The sequence below is a fragment of the Bos taurus genome, chromosome 27 (genome assembly GCF_002263795.3).
Source record: "Bos taurus isolate L1 Dominette 01449 registration number 42190680 breed Hereford chromosome 27, ARS-UCD2.0, whole genome shotgun sequence".
NCBI classification, from domain to species: Eukaryota; Metazoa; Chordata; class Mammalia; order Artiodactyla; family Bovidae; genus Bos; species Bos taurus.
In genome coordinates, this window is record NC_037354.1 from 37,399,125 (window position 1) to 37,415,461 (window position 16,337).

General features: G+C 41.9%; 1 non-coding gene across 1 annotated transcript; it reads left to right on the top strand.

Annotated features, from left to right (window-relative positions):
* The first annotated feature begins 1,056 nt into the window (after window positions 1–1,056).
* Window positions 1,057–1,160, top strand: LOC112444666 (U6 spliceosomal RNA). Its single transcript, XR_003033035.1, has one exon. It is a non-coding gene; the product is annotated as a U6 spliceosomal RNA (small nuclear RNA).
* The last annotated feature ends 15,177 nt before the right edge of the window (window positions 1,161–16,337 follow it).

The window sequence follows — 16,337 nt, forward strand, 5'->3', positions numbered from 1 at the left end:
GAGGTCAGACTTCAGATAGTGAAACAGACCATCGAAAGACATTCTTAAAAGAGGATAAAACAAAGGAATCATAAAGTCTTTCAAGATCTTAGAGGAGGTGATGACTAATTTCACATAGGAGACTGTGGTAGAATAATCGTGAAGAATGAGTATTAAAACTCACTCACACTACAGCAAAACATATGGGAATTAATGTTCATCAGAACTGGAAATATCTCTTCAATGAAGGACAATGTGGATTAAATCTTGACAGATCCAAGAGGTGAGCTTTGTGGTATCTTAAACTGATAAGGCTCTAAGGCAAATCAGGGAGAAAATGAGGGCTGCTCCCAGTGAAGATGATAAAGCTTCTGAGCAAGTAATGATCAGATGAGAAAACCAAAAGCATCAAACATCACTGATCTACACACAGTTTAGAACCAGTTGGACCAGCAAGATCAGCAAGCTGGGTAGTGGCAAGTGGGGGCAGGGCTGTGGGGCTGTGGGCTCTGGCGTGGGCATCCATCCTTGAGAGAACTCAGCGGTGCTTATCAAGTCTGATTAATTCTCTGCGTCCAGAGCTGGGGGAGGGGACAAAGTGAAGAGGTCAGCTCGGAAGCATTCATATGTTTGACTTTGATTCTTTTTTTATCTGGCTGTGACTTCACTGCAGGGCACGGGCTTCCTCTAGTTGCGGTGAGCGGGGGCTAGCCTCCTTGCAGTGCACAGGCTGTTCATTGCACTGAGTGGCTTCTCTCGTTGCAGATCACAGGCTCTAGGGTGGGCGGGCTTCTGTAGTTGCGGCAAGTGGGTCCTAGAGCACAAGATCCGCAGTTGCGCCTCTGGACCCAACGGCACAGGCTCAGTAGTTGTGGCACACGGGCTTAGCTGCTCCTCGGCACGTGGGATCGTCCCGGACCAAGGGTCGAACCTGCGTCTCCTGCATTGGCAGGTGGATTCTTATCCACCTGGCTTTGATTCTAAAGACAACAGAGAACCAAGCGAAGATTCTAAGCAGGCCAGTGACATGGCCGGAACAAAAGTGATGGCGTGTGGGGTTAAAATCAGAACTGGGGAGTGCCTGCTTCAGCAGCACATATACTGATATTGGGACAATATAGAGATTAGCATGACCCCGGCGCAAGGATGACACGCAAATTCATAAAGCGTTCTCTATGTTTGGTGAAAGTTAGCTAGAGAGTAGCCCCCACTTGCTATATATGGCTTCCCTTGTGGCTCAGCTGGTAAAAAAATCTGCCTGCAATGAGGAAGACCTGGGTTCGATCCCTGGGTTGGGAAGATCCCCTGGGAAAGGGAAAGGCTACGCACAGACCAAAATTAAAAAAAAAAAAAAATATATATATATATATATAAAATTTTAAAAACCTGAGCAGAGGGGGAGATGGCAGTTTAGAAAATGAGTCAGTCTACATTAGAAACTAATACAATATTGTAAAGCAACTATACTCCAGTAAAAATTTAGAATAAAATAAAATTTCAGGAGCTCTGGCTATAAACCTGGCTCCTGCAATGTCAAAGGAAAAATGAGTTAGGGGCATGGGTCCAGAAAATGATGTACACTGAACAAAACAGACTGCGAGAGAGTACACAGACCCAAGCTCCCACTACATAAGAACACAAAGCACGTTGACTGAGATCAGGAGCGAATCTGGAATTGAGCCTGTCATGTTGAACATTCAGAGGTTTCTCTCTCCCAGGCAGCAGCTTCTTTATGATGTTTTTATTGTACAAAATATTGTTTAGAATTCTGTAGCCTAAGTTAAAAGCATTACTTAAGGGGAAGAGAATACTACACCGAGAGGTTAAGAACAGAGTCATTATCCTCTGATCCTGTCTGGAAGGTGAGGTGGTTTCAGACAGTTACTTTTTATATGACTGTTATGAAAATATAGAGCCTAGTTACATATCAATTACTCTTTAACTACTCTGAATTTATGGGATTATGGATGATTTAAAAAAAATAGTTTCATATTTTTATGTTTTCAACAATGAGGTCATACCCCTTCATCTACCATTCTCCAAACCGGACTCTGATTTTAATATAGATGCGTGTGGGATTTGTTTTACATAGAAATGCAATGGAATCATAAACCCTGAAGCTGAAGGTAGTTCCTCTTGGGGAATGAGCTGAGCAGGCCAGCTGGTCCTTGGGCTCACTGTGGCCTCAGCCGTGGGCAAAGCAACCTAGACCCCAGGGCACGTGGGGAAGTCAAGCCTGGCTACCAGCAGGTTCCTGCAGCCATGAGACCCGCTGAGTCCATGCTGCTCACCAGTCCAACCAGTAGACAGTCAGGAGGGGCTGGTTAGCTTCTCTTGTGTGTGTGGGCAGCGAGTTAATTGCCTCTGCTCTTAGAAACTGCTTCTTTTGGCTTCTGCAGCCTGAATATGAATTAGCACCCTTTCTTCTCCTGCGCATCTACCCATCTCAGGGCGACGCCAATGCCAAGGATACACAAAGTCCTTTTTCTTCTTTGCCTCTAGTTTCCTGACTTTGCTCTCTCCTTCTGCCTCTCTCTGCTTTTGCTCAGCCCCAGTCTGCTGTCTTTTCTTTTTGGATCCTGTGTCCTAGGCTTGCTGGCTGATTTCCTCTTTAATCCATGAGAAGGCTGCATTGACACCATCGGACAAATGGGCCCTTGGATAGGTCTGTGTGGTCTTCTCCAGTGCGACTGTGCAGAAAGCAGGCTGCAGGGTTTGAGCCGCTTTGACGGTGATATATTCCAGGACCAAAGAGCCATGTAAACATAGTTACCTGCTGGAAAGTTTTTTTTAAAAGTGTGTATTTAGGATGCAGGCAAGCTGTTTATTCTATTGAAAATGTCACCCAACAATGGTGTTGAAAATATCATTTCCGTTTTCAATACCATTCAATGCCAAAATGGTATTGAAAAGAGAATATTCAATTTTATTGAAAATCACCCTACTAGCAACGGTATTCAGCTGCACCAGGGATCATGACATGCCAGGCCCAATTTCCTCACTGGGTTTAACACAGGCACCTTTAAAGAACTGCTTCGTACTTTTTGGCCATGACGATATGATTTACTATATTAAAATAGTAAACAAATAATAAATAACTGACATTATTTACTTATTAGTATCTCCTTAGTGCAATGGGTGAGCTCCCAAAAAGTAGTATATAAACCAAATTAAGAATAGAATTTAAAATGACCAAGCTCTGGGATGAAATGCTATGGTTAACTGCTGGAGAAATAAAGAATCTTTCTGAAAATGAGGTGGCAGTGTTAGAATGTGGGAAAGTGATAGAATTTGGAGGAATAAAAGCTGGCTTCAGTTCCAATTCTGCAGACTGTGAGCTGTATAATACCCAAGTGCTCTCAGCCTCGGTTTTCCTCTGTAAAACAGGGATTATTTCAGAATGTGATTGCACTTGGAAAATTACAAAGGACTATCCAGGTGTGAGCTGGTGCTATGATTATCGCAGAGACTTGTAATACACACGTTCCTGCGTGATTCTCCTGTATCCGGTGGTGGAGACAGCTGATTTTATTATACTTCTCTGTATAGATGAGATACTTAGCTGTGTGTGTGCTCTGTCGCTCAGTCCTGTCCGACTCTTTGCAACTCCAGGGACTATAGCCCACCAGGCTCCTCTGTTCAGGGGATTTCCCAGGCAAGAATATTGGAGTGGGTTGCCATTTCCTCCTCCAGGGGATCTTTGTAACCCAGGGATCAAATCTGCGTCTCTTGCGTTTCCTCCTTTGGCAGGCAGGTTCTTTACCACTAGTACTACCTGGAGAGTGAGGAAAGTCTAGGGATTGACCCAAGGTACCATCTCACCAAAGGTAGCAGAGACAAAATCCCAAACCCAACTTCTCTGGCTCCTAAATCCGTACCTTTCCTACTAAAGCACACTGCCTCAGGCTTTAGGAGGGGGAAGGGGAGATGAATTCTTTCACATCAATATGTTTTCCTGCTCCAGTGGAGACTGGGGGTGGGTATAGGAATGGGTGGGGACTGCAATTCTGGGTCTATCGGTCTCTCTCTCATTAGGTATGTGATTGCAGATTGTATCTATGCTGTCGTGTCCAACTCTTTGTGACCCCATGGACTGTAACTCCCCAGGATCCTCTGTCCCTGGGATTTTCCAGGCAAGAAAACTGGAGTGGGTTGCCATTTCTTTCTACAGGGGATCTTCCTGACCCAGGAATCAAACCCAGGTCTCTTGAGTGTCTTAAATTGCAGGTAAATTCTTTACTGCTTGAGTCGTCGGAAGAGATGCAATTATATGAACCCAGATATAATACTTAACCTCACTAAATGGGTCTAACCTAACTAAATGGGTCTCCATTTAGTCAACTATTAAGATAATAATTTAATTTGTAGGGTGGGTAGATGAAATACAATGATGTCTTACACAAGGTGCATAAAAAGCAATCATTAAGGAAAATACCAGATGAATTCAGGCCTACACAGGTGTGGGAGAGAAGAAATCCAGCGTGTCTAAAGTGGCCTGTGGAAGGCAGTGTTTCTGTCTGCCCTGCTGTCCTGCGGGGCCGCTTGGTGATCAGGAGGAGAACATTCCCATCTTCTGTGAATTTCCTCCATCCATAGTCACGGTAGCCATTGAAGCTGTCTGCAATTCAGAATATCCTTCCCATTTCTTCCTGAAAAGCAATAATGGAATTCTTTCTTTTCAATTGATTTACAATGTTGTGTTAATGTCTGCTGTATAGCAAAGTGATTCAGTTATATACAAACATGCGTTCTTTTTTTAAAAAATATTCTTTTCCATCGTGGTTTCTCACACGATATTGGATACAGTTCCCTGTGCTATACAGCAGGACCTTGCTGTTTATCTGTGTTATATGTAGCAGTTTCTTTCTGCTAATCCCAAACTCCTAGTTTATCCCTCCTGACCCCTTTCACTTTGGGTAACCATTAGTTTATTTTCTATATCTGTGAGTCTGCTTCTGTTTTGTAAATAAGTTCATTTGTATCCCTTTTTTTAGATTCCACGTAGAAGTGATATCATGATATATGTCTTGTCTGGCTTACTTCACTTAGTATGATCATCTCCAGGTGCATGTGATGTGGTTTTCTTTTCTTTTCAAGTACAATTGCTTTACAATGTTGGGTTAGTTTCTGCTGTACAACAGTGTGAATCAGCCATGTGTACATATGTAGCCCCTCTCTCTTGAGCCTCCCTCCCACCCCAGTCCCACCCCTCTAGGGCGTCACAGAGCACCGAGCTGAGCTCCCTGTGTCGTACAGCAGCTCCCCACTGGCTGCCTATTCTATGCATGGTAGTGCATCATCCCTCAAATGAACAGAGTGAGGCCGTGTGGTCTAAATACTGATAAAAGATGTTTTATAATTCTCTCAAAAGAGATCAAATGAGGCTTATAGAAACATATTGCAACAAAGTTTAGAGCAGCAGCATACTGAAGACGTTGATGGGAACGCCAACAACCAGAAGAAACTTTCAAAAACTGAGCAGAATATGAAAAGACATGGTCACGATAAAACAGAAAAGTCACAAAGTATAAATAGAGGAAAATGAAACGGGTCTGTGATGAGCTAAAAAGGGAAAAGAAGGAAACCAAAAACAAAACAGCAAAATCTAATCTATGGGCCAGAATTGTGCAGAGAATCGAATAGGGAATGTGAAGGAAGCACGTGGTGGACTGACCACATTAATGGCCCTGAGTGATAGTCTCCCCCGCTGCACGCCCTTTACTCTGTAGCTCTGGAGTCCCTTCCACTCTGACTTTGGGCTCTGCTGTCTGACTTGACAAAGAGACAGGAACAAACTTGACTCGTATAGAGGCTTCACAAGTGCTCAAGCCCTTAGGCTGTCCACCTTCTCTTCCGCCTGCCTTGAGCCCGTGCCTAGGCTAGCCTTGTGGAAGATGAGTGACCACATGGGGCAGTGTCGTCATTCCAGCTATAGATAGCCTCGCAGCCAAAGGCTGTCATCCCTCCCACTGGCCACAGGCGAAGGAAGCCAAGCTGAGCTATTAGCTGAGTCCAGCTCAGATGGGCTGATCCCCTGACCTGTGAGTAATACACAGTTATTGTTTAAGCCATCTTGTTTGAGGTGGTTTGTCATAGAGCAGTAGTTAACTGATAACACAGGCTTGAGAAAGTATCCTAGAATTTAGGGGAAATAGCAGAGAAACCGGAGAAGGCAATGGCACCCCACTCCAGTACTCTTGCCTGGAAAATCCCATGGATGGAGGAACCTGGTAGGCTGCAGTCCATGGGGTCACTAAAGAGTCAGACACGACTGAGCGACTTCACTTTCACTTGTCACTTTCATGCATTGGAGAAGGAAATGGCAACCCACTCCAGTGTTCTTTCCTGGAGAATCCCAGGGACGGGGGAGCCTGGTGGGCTGCCGCCTATGGGGTTGCACAGAGTCGGACATGACTGAAACGACTTAGCAGCAGCAGCAGCAGCAGCTGCAGAGAAACACAGAGAATGTGCGTTTAGAGGACAAGGACATCCAACACATGGATAGCTGGTATTCCCACAGAAAACATCAGAAAAAATCAAGCAGAAGGAATTATCAAAAGCAAATTAAAAAAATTTTTTTTCCTAGGTGAAGAAATCCTATGTAGTCAAATTAAAAGTATTCATCAAGTTTAAGACAAAATTTATTTTAAAGGCTTATACCAAGGTATCATCAGGCACATTCTGAATTAACACATATTTTCTTCTGTAGTCTATTAATATGCTAAATTACACTGATTGATTTTCAAGTATTAAAATATCTTTGCACTCCTGGGATGACCCCCACTTGGTTGTGATGTATTATCATTTTTATATATTTCTGGGCTCAATTTGCTAACATTTTTGCTCCGAGTTTTTGTTTTATATGTTCCTAAGAGATATGGGTCTGTAGTTTCCTTGTAATATCTTTGTCTACTTTTGATCTTAGAGTAATGCTGACCTCATAAAAGAAGTTGGAAAGTATTCCTTCCTCTTCTATTTTCTGGAAGAGAGTATGTAGAGTTGTTTCTTCCTCAAGCATTTGGTAGAATTTGCCAGTGAAACCCTTTGGGTGTGAAGCTTTCTTTATGAGAAAGTTTTAAGTATATTTTACTACAAATTCAATGTATTCAATAGATACAGAACTATTTCAAGTCATCTATTTTCTTCTTGAGTGAGTTTTTATCTTTCAAAGAATTGGTTGATTTTATCTAAATGGTCATATACATGAGCATAGAATTTTTGACAGTGTTTTCTTGTTATTTTTTAATATCTGTATGTTCTGTCGTGGTGATGCTATTTTGTGACTCCTCTTTTTCCTTGGTCAGTGTAGCAAATATTTTTTTTCTTTTTTTAATCTGTCAAAGAACCAGATTTGGGTTCATTGATTTCTCTACCATTCTTGTTTCTGGTATTATTGAACTCACGTCTTATCTTTATTATTTTTTAAATTTTATTTTATTTTTAAACTTTACATAATTGTATTAGTTTTGCCAAATATCAAAATGAATCCACCACAGGTATACATGTGTTCCCCATCCTGAACCCTCCTCCCTCCTCCCTCCCCGTACCATCCCTCTGGGTCGTCCCAGTGCACTAGCCCCAAGCATCCAGTATCGTGCATTGAATCTGGACTGGCAACTCGTTTCTTACATGATATTCTACATGTTTCAATGCCATTCTCCCAAATCTTCCCACCCTCTCCCTCTCCCACAGAGTCCATAAGACTGTTCTATACATCAGTGTCTCTTTTGCTGTCTCGTACACCGGGTTATTGTTACCATCTTTCTAAATTCCATATATATGCGTTAGTACCCTAATCAAAAAATGGGCCAAAGAACTAAATAGACATTTCTCCAAAGAAGACATACAGATGGCTAACAAACACATGAAAAGATGCTCAACATCACTCATTACCAGAGAAATGCAAATCAAAACCACTATGAGGTACCATTTCACACCAGTCAGAATGGCTGCGATCCAAAAGTCTACAAATAATAAATGCTGGAGAGGGTGTGGAGAAAAGGGAAGCCTCTTACACTGTTGGTGGGAATGCAAACTAGTACAGCTACTATGGAGAACAGTGTGGAGATTCCTTAAAAAACTGGAAATAGAACTGCCTTATGATCCAGCAACCCCACTGCTGGGCATACACACTGAGGAAACCAGAAGGGAAAGAGAAACGTGTACCCCAATGTTCGTCGCAGCACTGTTTATAATAGCCAGGACATGGAAGCAATCTAGATGTCCTTCAGCAGATGAATGGATAAGAAAGCAGTGGTACATATACACAATGGAGTATTACTCAGCCATTAAAAAGAATACATTTGAATCAGTTCTAATGAGGTGGATGAAACTGGAGCCTATTATACAGAGTGAAGTAAGCCAGAAGGAAAAACGTCTTATCTTTAATATTCCCTTCTTCCTGCTTGCTTTGGGTTTTAATTTGTTCTTTCATTGGATGGAAGCTTAGATTATTGTGTGCTGTGGACTGAATATGTCCCCCATCAAATTCACATGTTGAAACTCTAAGCCCCAGCGAATGGGATTTGAGATGGGATTTTGGAGAAGAGAGTAGAGTTAGATGAGGTCGTGACAGTTGATACCCTGTAAAAGAGGGGGACACATGGGATCTCTCTCTGAGGGCCATTGCCAAGAACCTGACCTTCCTGGACCCCTTATCTTATACCTCCGGCTTCCAGAACTGTGAGAAATAAATGTTGTTGAAGTCATCCAGTCCATGGAATTTGTTATAGCCTGAGCTGACTTAGACTGTGGACCATAGTGGGCCAACCTTTGAAATGGAAAGTTCGAACAATGTATTTGAAAAGATGATATAATGGATTTTAAAAGTCTACATCAAACTTTGTACCTTAGAGATATTTCCTATGCTTATTCAATGAGAGCTGCTTTGGTGGCAAGTTTAGAAACCCTCTCAAATTATTTTTTAATTTAATTTTCTTTATACTCGAACAGAGTTGATTGGCAATGTTGTGTTAGTTTCAGACGTACAGCTAAGCGATTTACTTATACATATGTGTGTGTGTTAATTATTCAGTCATGTCCGACTCTTTGCAACCCTGTGGACTATAGCCTGCCAGGCTTCTCTGTCCATAGGATTCTCCAGGCAAGAATACTAGAGAGGGTTGCCATGCCCTTCTCCAGGGGATCTTCCTGACCCAGGGACTGAACCCAGGTCTTCTGCATTGCAGGCAGATTCTTTATCATCTGAGCCACCTGGGAAGCCCACTTATACATATATCCATTCTTTTTCAGATTCTTTTCCCATATCAATCATTACAGAATACTGAATATAGTTCCCTGAGCTATACAGTGGGTCCTTATGTATTATATATATGTTTGTGTGTATATATGTTAATACCAAACTCTTAATTTATCCCTTCCACCACATAGAAACTCTCTCAAACTATCGTAATTCAGTGAAGGAGCCGTGATGAGCATCTGAGGAGCTGCAATCCAGCTGGCTTCAGGCTCCAGCTCTGGTCCAGTTGGCTGTGACCAAGGCAACAGGTCCCACCCCCATGAACAAGAAGGGCATTATCTGAGTTTAGCACGTATTCAGAACATATCTGTGACATGACAGCCTTCAGAGGACGTGTGTCCTCTTCGTGTTCTCTCTCTCTCTTTCACACACACACACACGCACACGCACACACGCATGTCCACACATGCTCACTGCTCTATGGATGGCACCTCCTAAGGGCATCCCAGTTTCCCAGGTGTTTTTCAAGTTGTGAATTGCCACTATTAACGGTAGAAGATTAATTTAGTGTGTTGCTTGGCTCTGGAAAAAATGAACTAGAATAATAAAATATCCAGGATCGCTTTACCAGTAAGGCTATGTATTGTTTTGAGATCTTTACTTTCCTTTTTATGTAAAAATGTATATTTCTCTAAAAAGTTTACAAAACACTCAATTCTTGGTACAAACACAATTGCACTCAGCCCCCACCCCGAAGGAGGGAACAACCCCATGTGGACTAAATTATCAATTCACCTACTTCCCTTCCGCATTCACCTAGAAAGAGGGCTGTCTCCAGGCATGAAACATCCACATTGGGCTTAATTGTCTATCTGTGTGAAGTTTTGATATAAAGTTATGTTAACGTGGTACAATGGATGGGAAATCTTTAATCTTCCCCTGTGTCCATGTGATTTTAAGTAATATCTGTACCATCTACTCCTAGAAAGTTTGACGAGGCTCATCTGTTGGGCTGGCTGGGATATACACCTGTTTCACTGGCAGTGTCTTTTAATGACAAGTTCAACTCTTTTAAATTTTACTGATCTGTTCAGTTCTGCTATTTCTTTTTGCATTGATATTGGTTTATTTAATTTACCTGAAAAGCATTTATTTTTGCATTGATATTGGTTTATTTATCTAAAAAGCATTTATTTTCTCCAACTTTTCAAATATTTGAAAATATTCTAATTTGTAGAAGTCTTTTTTTTATACTTATTAAATCTCTTCTGCATCTGTTTCTAATATTTAATGTTATATGTTTATTTTTCATAATTGGACTTACTAGAGGTGTGTCTATTTGATTGTTGCTTGTTGTTTTCAGAGAAATGGCTCTTGAATTTATTTAATTCTACCATTTTTGCATTTTAAAATTCATCATTTTGGCTCTTATCTTTCTCAGTTTCTTCTGCTTTCCTTAGATTTAAAAAATACATAGTTTTGCTATTTACTAATTTCTTTAAGAGAATTCTTGATGTATTTATTTTAATACTTTCCTAATTAGTAATGAAGTCATTTCAAGTGATGAATTTCTTTAAATACCATTTTGGCCTTACTCTGTAATTAGAGTGTCTTATGACCAACCTAGATAGCATATTGAAAAGCAGAGACATTACTTTGCCAACAAAGGTCCGTCTAGTCAAGGCTGTGGTTTTTCCTGTGGTCTTGTATGGATGTGAGAGTTGGACTGTGAAGAAAGCTGAGCGCTGAAGAATTGACGCTTTTGAACTGTGGTGTTGGAGAAGACTCTTGAGAGTCCCTTGGACTGCAAGGAGATCCAACTAGTCCATTCTGAAGGAGATCAGCCCTGGGATTTCTTTGGAAGGAATGATGCTAAAGCTGAAACTCCAGTACTTTGGCCACCTGATGTGAAGAGTTGACTCATTGGAAAAGACCCTGATGCTGGGAGGGATTGGGGGCAGGAGGAGAAGGGGACGACAGAGGATGAGATGGCTGGATGGCATCACTGACTCGATGGACGTGAGTCTAAGTGAACTCTGGGAGTTGGTGATGGACAGGGAGGCCTGGCGTGCTGTGATTCATGGGGTCGCAAAGAGTCGGACACGACTGAGCGACTGAACTGGACTGAACTGAAAAGATTTTTGACTGTTTTCAATTGAAATTTCTATTTTACTTTTTAAAATTATTGTATCGTGACAGCAGAATTGTGGCCTATATGATTTTGGCTTTTTAAAATTGAGTGGGGTATTCATATGTGGAACCTAATTTTTTTTTAATGATACAAATGAACTTATTTATAAAACAGACTCAGATTTTGAAAATAAACTTCTGAGGAGGACAGTAGGCTTTCAAATACAAAAGGCTCTATTGGGGTATAAATTGGCACAGAGAGTGGGTCTGTAAGTAAAAGACCCTCAGGGAAAAAGTGGAGTTGGGGCTCCTGAGGGTCACCCACCCCAGGCCGGAAAGCTGGTCGTCTGTGTAGTCAGCTAAGGGGGCCCTTGGGTCTCAGACCTCAGGCCCCATGAAGTTAAGGCTCAAATCAGAGTCTAAGCCTTAAGTAAAATGTCCCAGCAAAGTGACAAATTCCAGACCAAGGTGGCTTGGCTGGAAACAAAATAGACAAAGCCAAATATTTGAAAATACTAAAATCAGTCTCACAATCAAGCCAAATTGCAACAGCTAAGTTCTGTACTTTGCTCTCACCTCTAGTGCGGAGGGTTAAGTCCTGTGAGTCGGACTCTGGTGTTTGCCATGGTGGCGGGGGTTGGGGGTGTGGGCAGACCCCGAACTGGGAGGAAACCCAGACTCCTGGGTGGGGCTGGGCGCGTCCCTCCAGACACTGCGGCTATGCCAGGTGGTCGGGCATCCCTCCGCAGCTGCTTTGGATGACTGGTTTGAAGAGCAGCATCAATGGATGCCGGTGCCATGGAAACCTCCCCAGTCCATTTCCCTCTCCATAACCTGGGACTAAGACGTTTACAACACGACAAGAAGGTGCAGTCCAACTCCAGCTGTCTAGCTAACTGGTACAGTTATTCATAGAGCTGCCTGACCCTGGCACAAGAAGCCAACTTCTGTATTGGGTTTCAGCAACTTGAGCGACTAAAAATAACATTGTCAGGTGGCCTAGTAAGACTCCATGGAGTTATGTCTCCAGGGCAAGAAGAGTCTGTTAAGTCAGGGTCTGTGGATGACTGAGCACTGTGTTCCAGCACACCCATCTGAAGAGGAGAACCACAGAGAAAGAAGCAGAGCGGGGGTCAGAGAGACAAATAAGACATCATATGTATCCCTGAACTCAGCCAAGATGGACGCAACTTCTGTCCATTCTGGTACTTTCGTTTCTTGCCTAAGACAGTTTCAGTAGGATTTCTATTGTAGGTAACCAAAATGTTCTGACTAATACAAGTGGCATAAATGTTGGAAAGAAGGGAAAACTTTTCACTAGTGAAAGTTTTTAATTACCTGGAAACCCCAGAGAATCAGCCGAAAACTTATTCAAGCAAATAAAAGATGAATCTTTTTTTTTCAATAAGTGGTGTTGGGTTGTTAGATCACTACTTCAGACCAAAATACATTTCAGAAAGAAAAAAGATGTAATTAAACCACAAAAGAAATAGAAGAAAACATGGGGTTTTCCCTGGTGGCTCAGATGGTAAAGAATCTGCCCTGCAATGCAAGAGACCCATGTTCCATCCCTGGGTTGGAAAGATCCCCTGTAGAAGGAAATGGCAACCCACTCCAGTATTCTTGCCTGGGAAATCCTACGAGGAGCCTGGGCAGCTACAGTCCATGGGGTCCCAAGAGTTGGTCACGGCTTAGCAACTTTACAACACATGAACACATTTTTATCTGATTTAGGTATAAGAAAAGTTTTCCTTAGCATTCAAGCCAAAGCAGAAGATAAGACAGAATTGTAAAAGTTAACTCTCATTTTAATAACAATAAAGCACAGAACGGAAAACCATTTAAGATGGGAAATTTGAGGGGAGGATCTGGTTTGGGGCTTTCAGGGACGGTTTGAGAGTGGAGAAAATGGTTGATTTGCTTTGGGGAGTGCTGGTATTTGTGGAAACCACTCTGTCAAAATGAACTACAAATATATACAGTACGGCTAAAACTGAGAGGTGATCCCAAGTTTAGAGACATGTGTTTGAAACAATTTAGTGTATAGATGATAGTTAAATCTACTAGGCCTTCATAGAATTGGTCAACTTCAGCTTCTTCAGCATCAGACGTCCTTTTCACCATAGGGGATTGGAATACAAAAGTAGGAAGTCAAGAGTTACCTGGAGTAACAGGCAAGTTTGGCCTTGAAATACAAAATGAAGCAGGGCAAAGGCTAACAGAGTTTTGTCAAAAGACCACACTGGTCATAGCAAACACCCTTTTCCAACAACACAAGAGATGACTCTACACATGGACATCACCAGATGATCAGTACCGAAATCAGATTGATTATGTTCTTCACAGCTGAAGATGGAGAAGCTCTATACAGTCAGCAAAAACAAGACCGGGAGCTGACTGTGGCTCGGATCATGAGCTCTTTGTTGCAAAATTCAGGCTTACTCTGAAGAAAGTAGGGAAAACCACGAGGCTATTCAAGTATGACTGAAATCAAATCCCTTATGACTATACAGTGGAGGTGATAAATAGATTCAAAGGATTCGCTCTGGTAGGCAGAGCGCTGGAAGAACTATGGATAGAAGTTTGCAACATTGTACAGGAGGCAGTGACCAAAACTATCCCAAGGAAAAGAAATTCAAGAAGGCAAAGTAGTTGTCTAAGGAGGCTTTGCAAATAGCTTTTCTCTTCTTTGCAAAAAAAAAAAAAAGAAGAGAAGCAAAAGACAAGGAGAAAGGGAAAGATATACCCACTGAATGCTGATCTTCAGAGAAGGGCATGGAGAGACAAAGTGCCTCTTAAGTGAACAATGTGAAGAAATAGAGGAAAACAACAGAATGGAAAAGACTAGTGATCTCTCCAAGAAAACTGGAGATACCAAGTGAACATCCAAGTCTTTGCGACCCCATAAACTATAGCCCACCAGGCTCCTCTGTCCATGGGATTTTCCAGGCAAGAATACTGGAGTGGGTTTCCATTTCTTTCTCTAGGGGACCTTCCCAACCCAGGGATCAAACCCGGATCTCCTGCATTGCAGGTGGATTCTTTACCACTAGCAACACCTGGAAAGCTCCCATGCTAGCAAGATTATGCTCAAAATCCTTCAAGCTAGGTTTCAGCAGTATATGAACCAAAAGCTTCTAGTTGTATAATGTGGATTTTGAAGACTCGGAGGAAGCAGAGATCAAATTGTCAACAGTCGTTGGATCATGGAGAAAGTAAGGGAATTTCAGAAAAACATCTACTTCTGCTTCATAGACTATGCTAAAGCTTTGATTATGTGGATCACAACAAACTGGAAAATTCTTAAAGAGATGGGAATACCAGACCAACTTACCTGTCTCCTAAGAAACCTGTATGCAGATCAAGAAGCAACAGTTAGAACCGGACATGGAACAATAGACTGGTTCAAAATCAGGAAAGGAGTATGTCAAGGCTGTATATTGTCACCCTGCTTATTTAACTTACATGCAGAGTACATCATGAGAAACGCTGGGCTGGATGAAGCACAAGCTGGAATCAAGATTGTTTGGAGAAATATCAATAACCTCAGATATGCAGATGACACCACCCTTATGGCAAAAAGTGAAGAGGAACTAAAGAGCCTCTTGATGAAGTTGAAAGAGGAAAGTGAAAAAAGATGGCTTGAAACTCAGCATTCAAAAAACTAAGATCATTACTTCTTGGCAAATAGAAGGGGGAAAAGTGGAAACAGTGACAGATTTTATTTTAGGAGCTCCAAAATCACTGCTGACATGAAATTAAAAGACACTTGCTCCTTAGAAAAAAAGCTATGACAAACCTACACAGTGAATTGAAAAGCAGAGACATCACTTTACTGACAAAGGTCCATATAGTCAAAGCTATTGTTTTCCCAGTAGTCATGTACAGATGTGAGAGTTGGACCATAAAGAAGGCTGGCCACCAAAGAATGAACACTTTCAAATTGTGGTGTTGGAGAAGACAAGGGTCCCTTGGACAGCAAGGAGATCAAACAGTCAGTCCTAAAGGAAATCACCCCTGAATATTCACTGGAAGGACTGATGCTGAAGCTGACACTCCAATACTTTGGCCACTGGATGTGCAGAGCTGACTCATAGAAAAAGATCCTGTTGCTGGGAAAGATAAGCGGCAAAAAGAGAAGGGGGGCAGCAGAGGAAGAGATGGTTAGATAGCATCACTGACTCCATGGACAAGCGTTGAGCAAACTCTGGGAGATAGTGGAGGACAGAGAAGCCTTGTGTGCTGCAATCCATGGGGTCACAGAGTTGGGCATGACTTACTGACTGAACAACAAGATCTACTAGAGTGGATGGGATTACTGAGGAGTGAGAAAAGAAGTGGTCCCCAGAAGACAGTAACATTTAAATCCCAGGAGAATGTTTATATCCTTCAGGGCAAGAGACACTCCAGGTTTGAGCATCCTGAGTTATCCCTGTGGCCCTGAAAATATGTAACACAATGCTGGGTACACATTGAATATTCTGTAAGCACCCTTTTGATTTTTTCCACTTTTAAAATTTTAATTAACTTAAAAATAGGTCAATTCATATGATTCAAAATTAAAAGGGTGTGAAAAGATATTTTCTTGGTACCTCTGTCCCTAAGCCACTATTTCTTCCCCCTGGAATCAATGAACATCAATACTTTCTTGCATATCATTTCAGAGACATTTTATGTATATGTAAGTAAACAAAGATACATTTAGTAAAGCCCTCTTGTTTCAATTCCCTTTTTCAACAGACACAGTGTTTCAGAGACTGTGTCCTATCAGTAAAGCAAGAGCTTTCTCATTCTTTTTAATGACTGTACAGTATTTCAATTTACACACTAATTTATTTAACCAGGCCTTCTGTGACAGCTATGAAGTAGGAGTCCCCAGCCTCCCGGATCTAATGCCTGATTGTCTGAGGTGGAGCTGATGCAATTATAATAGAAATAAAGTGCGCAGTAAATGGAACGCACTTGAATCATCCCCAAACTATCCCCTGGCCCCGCCCCCCATCCATGGGAAAATTGTCTTCCATGAGAT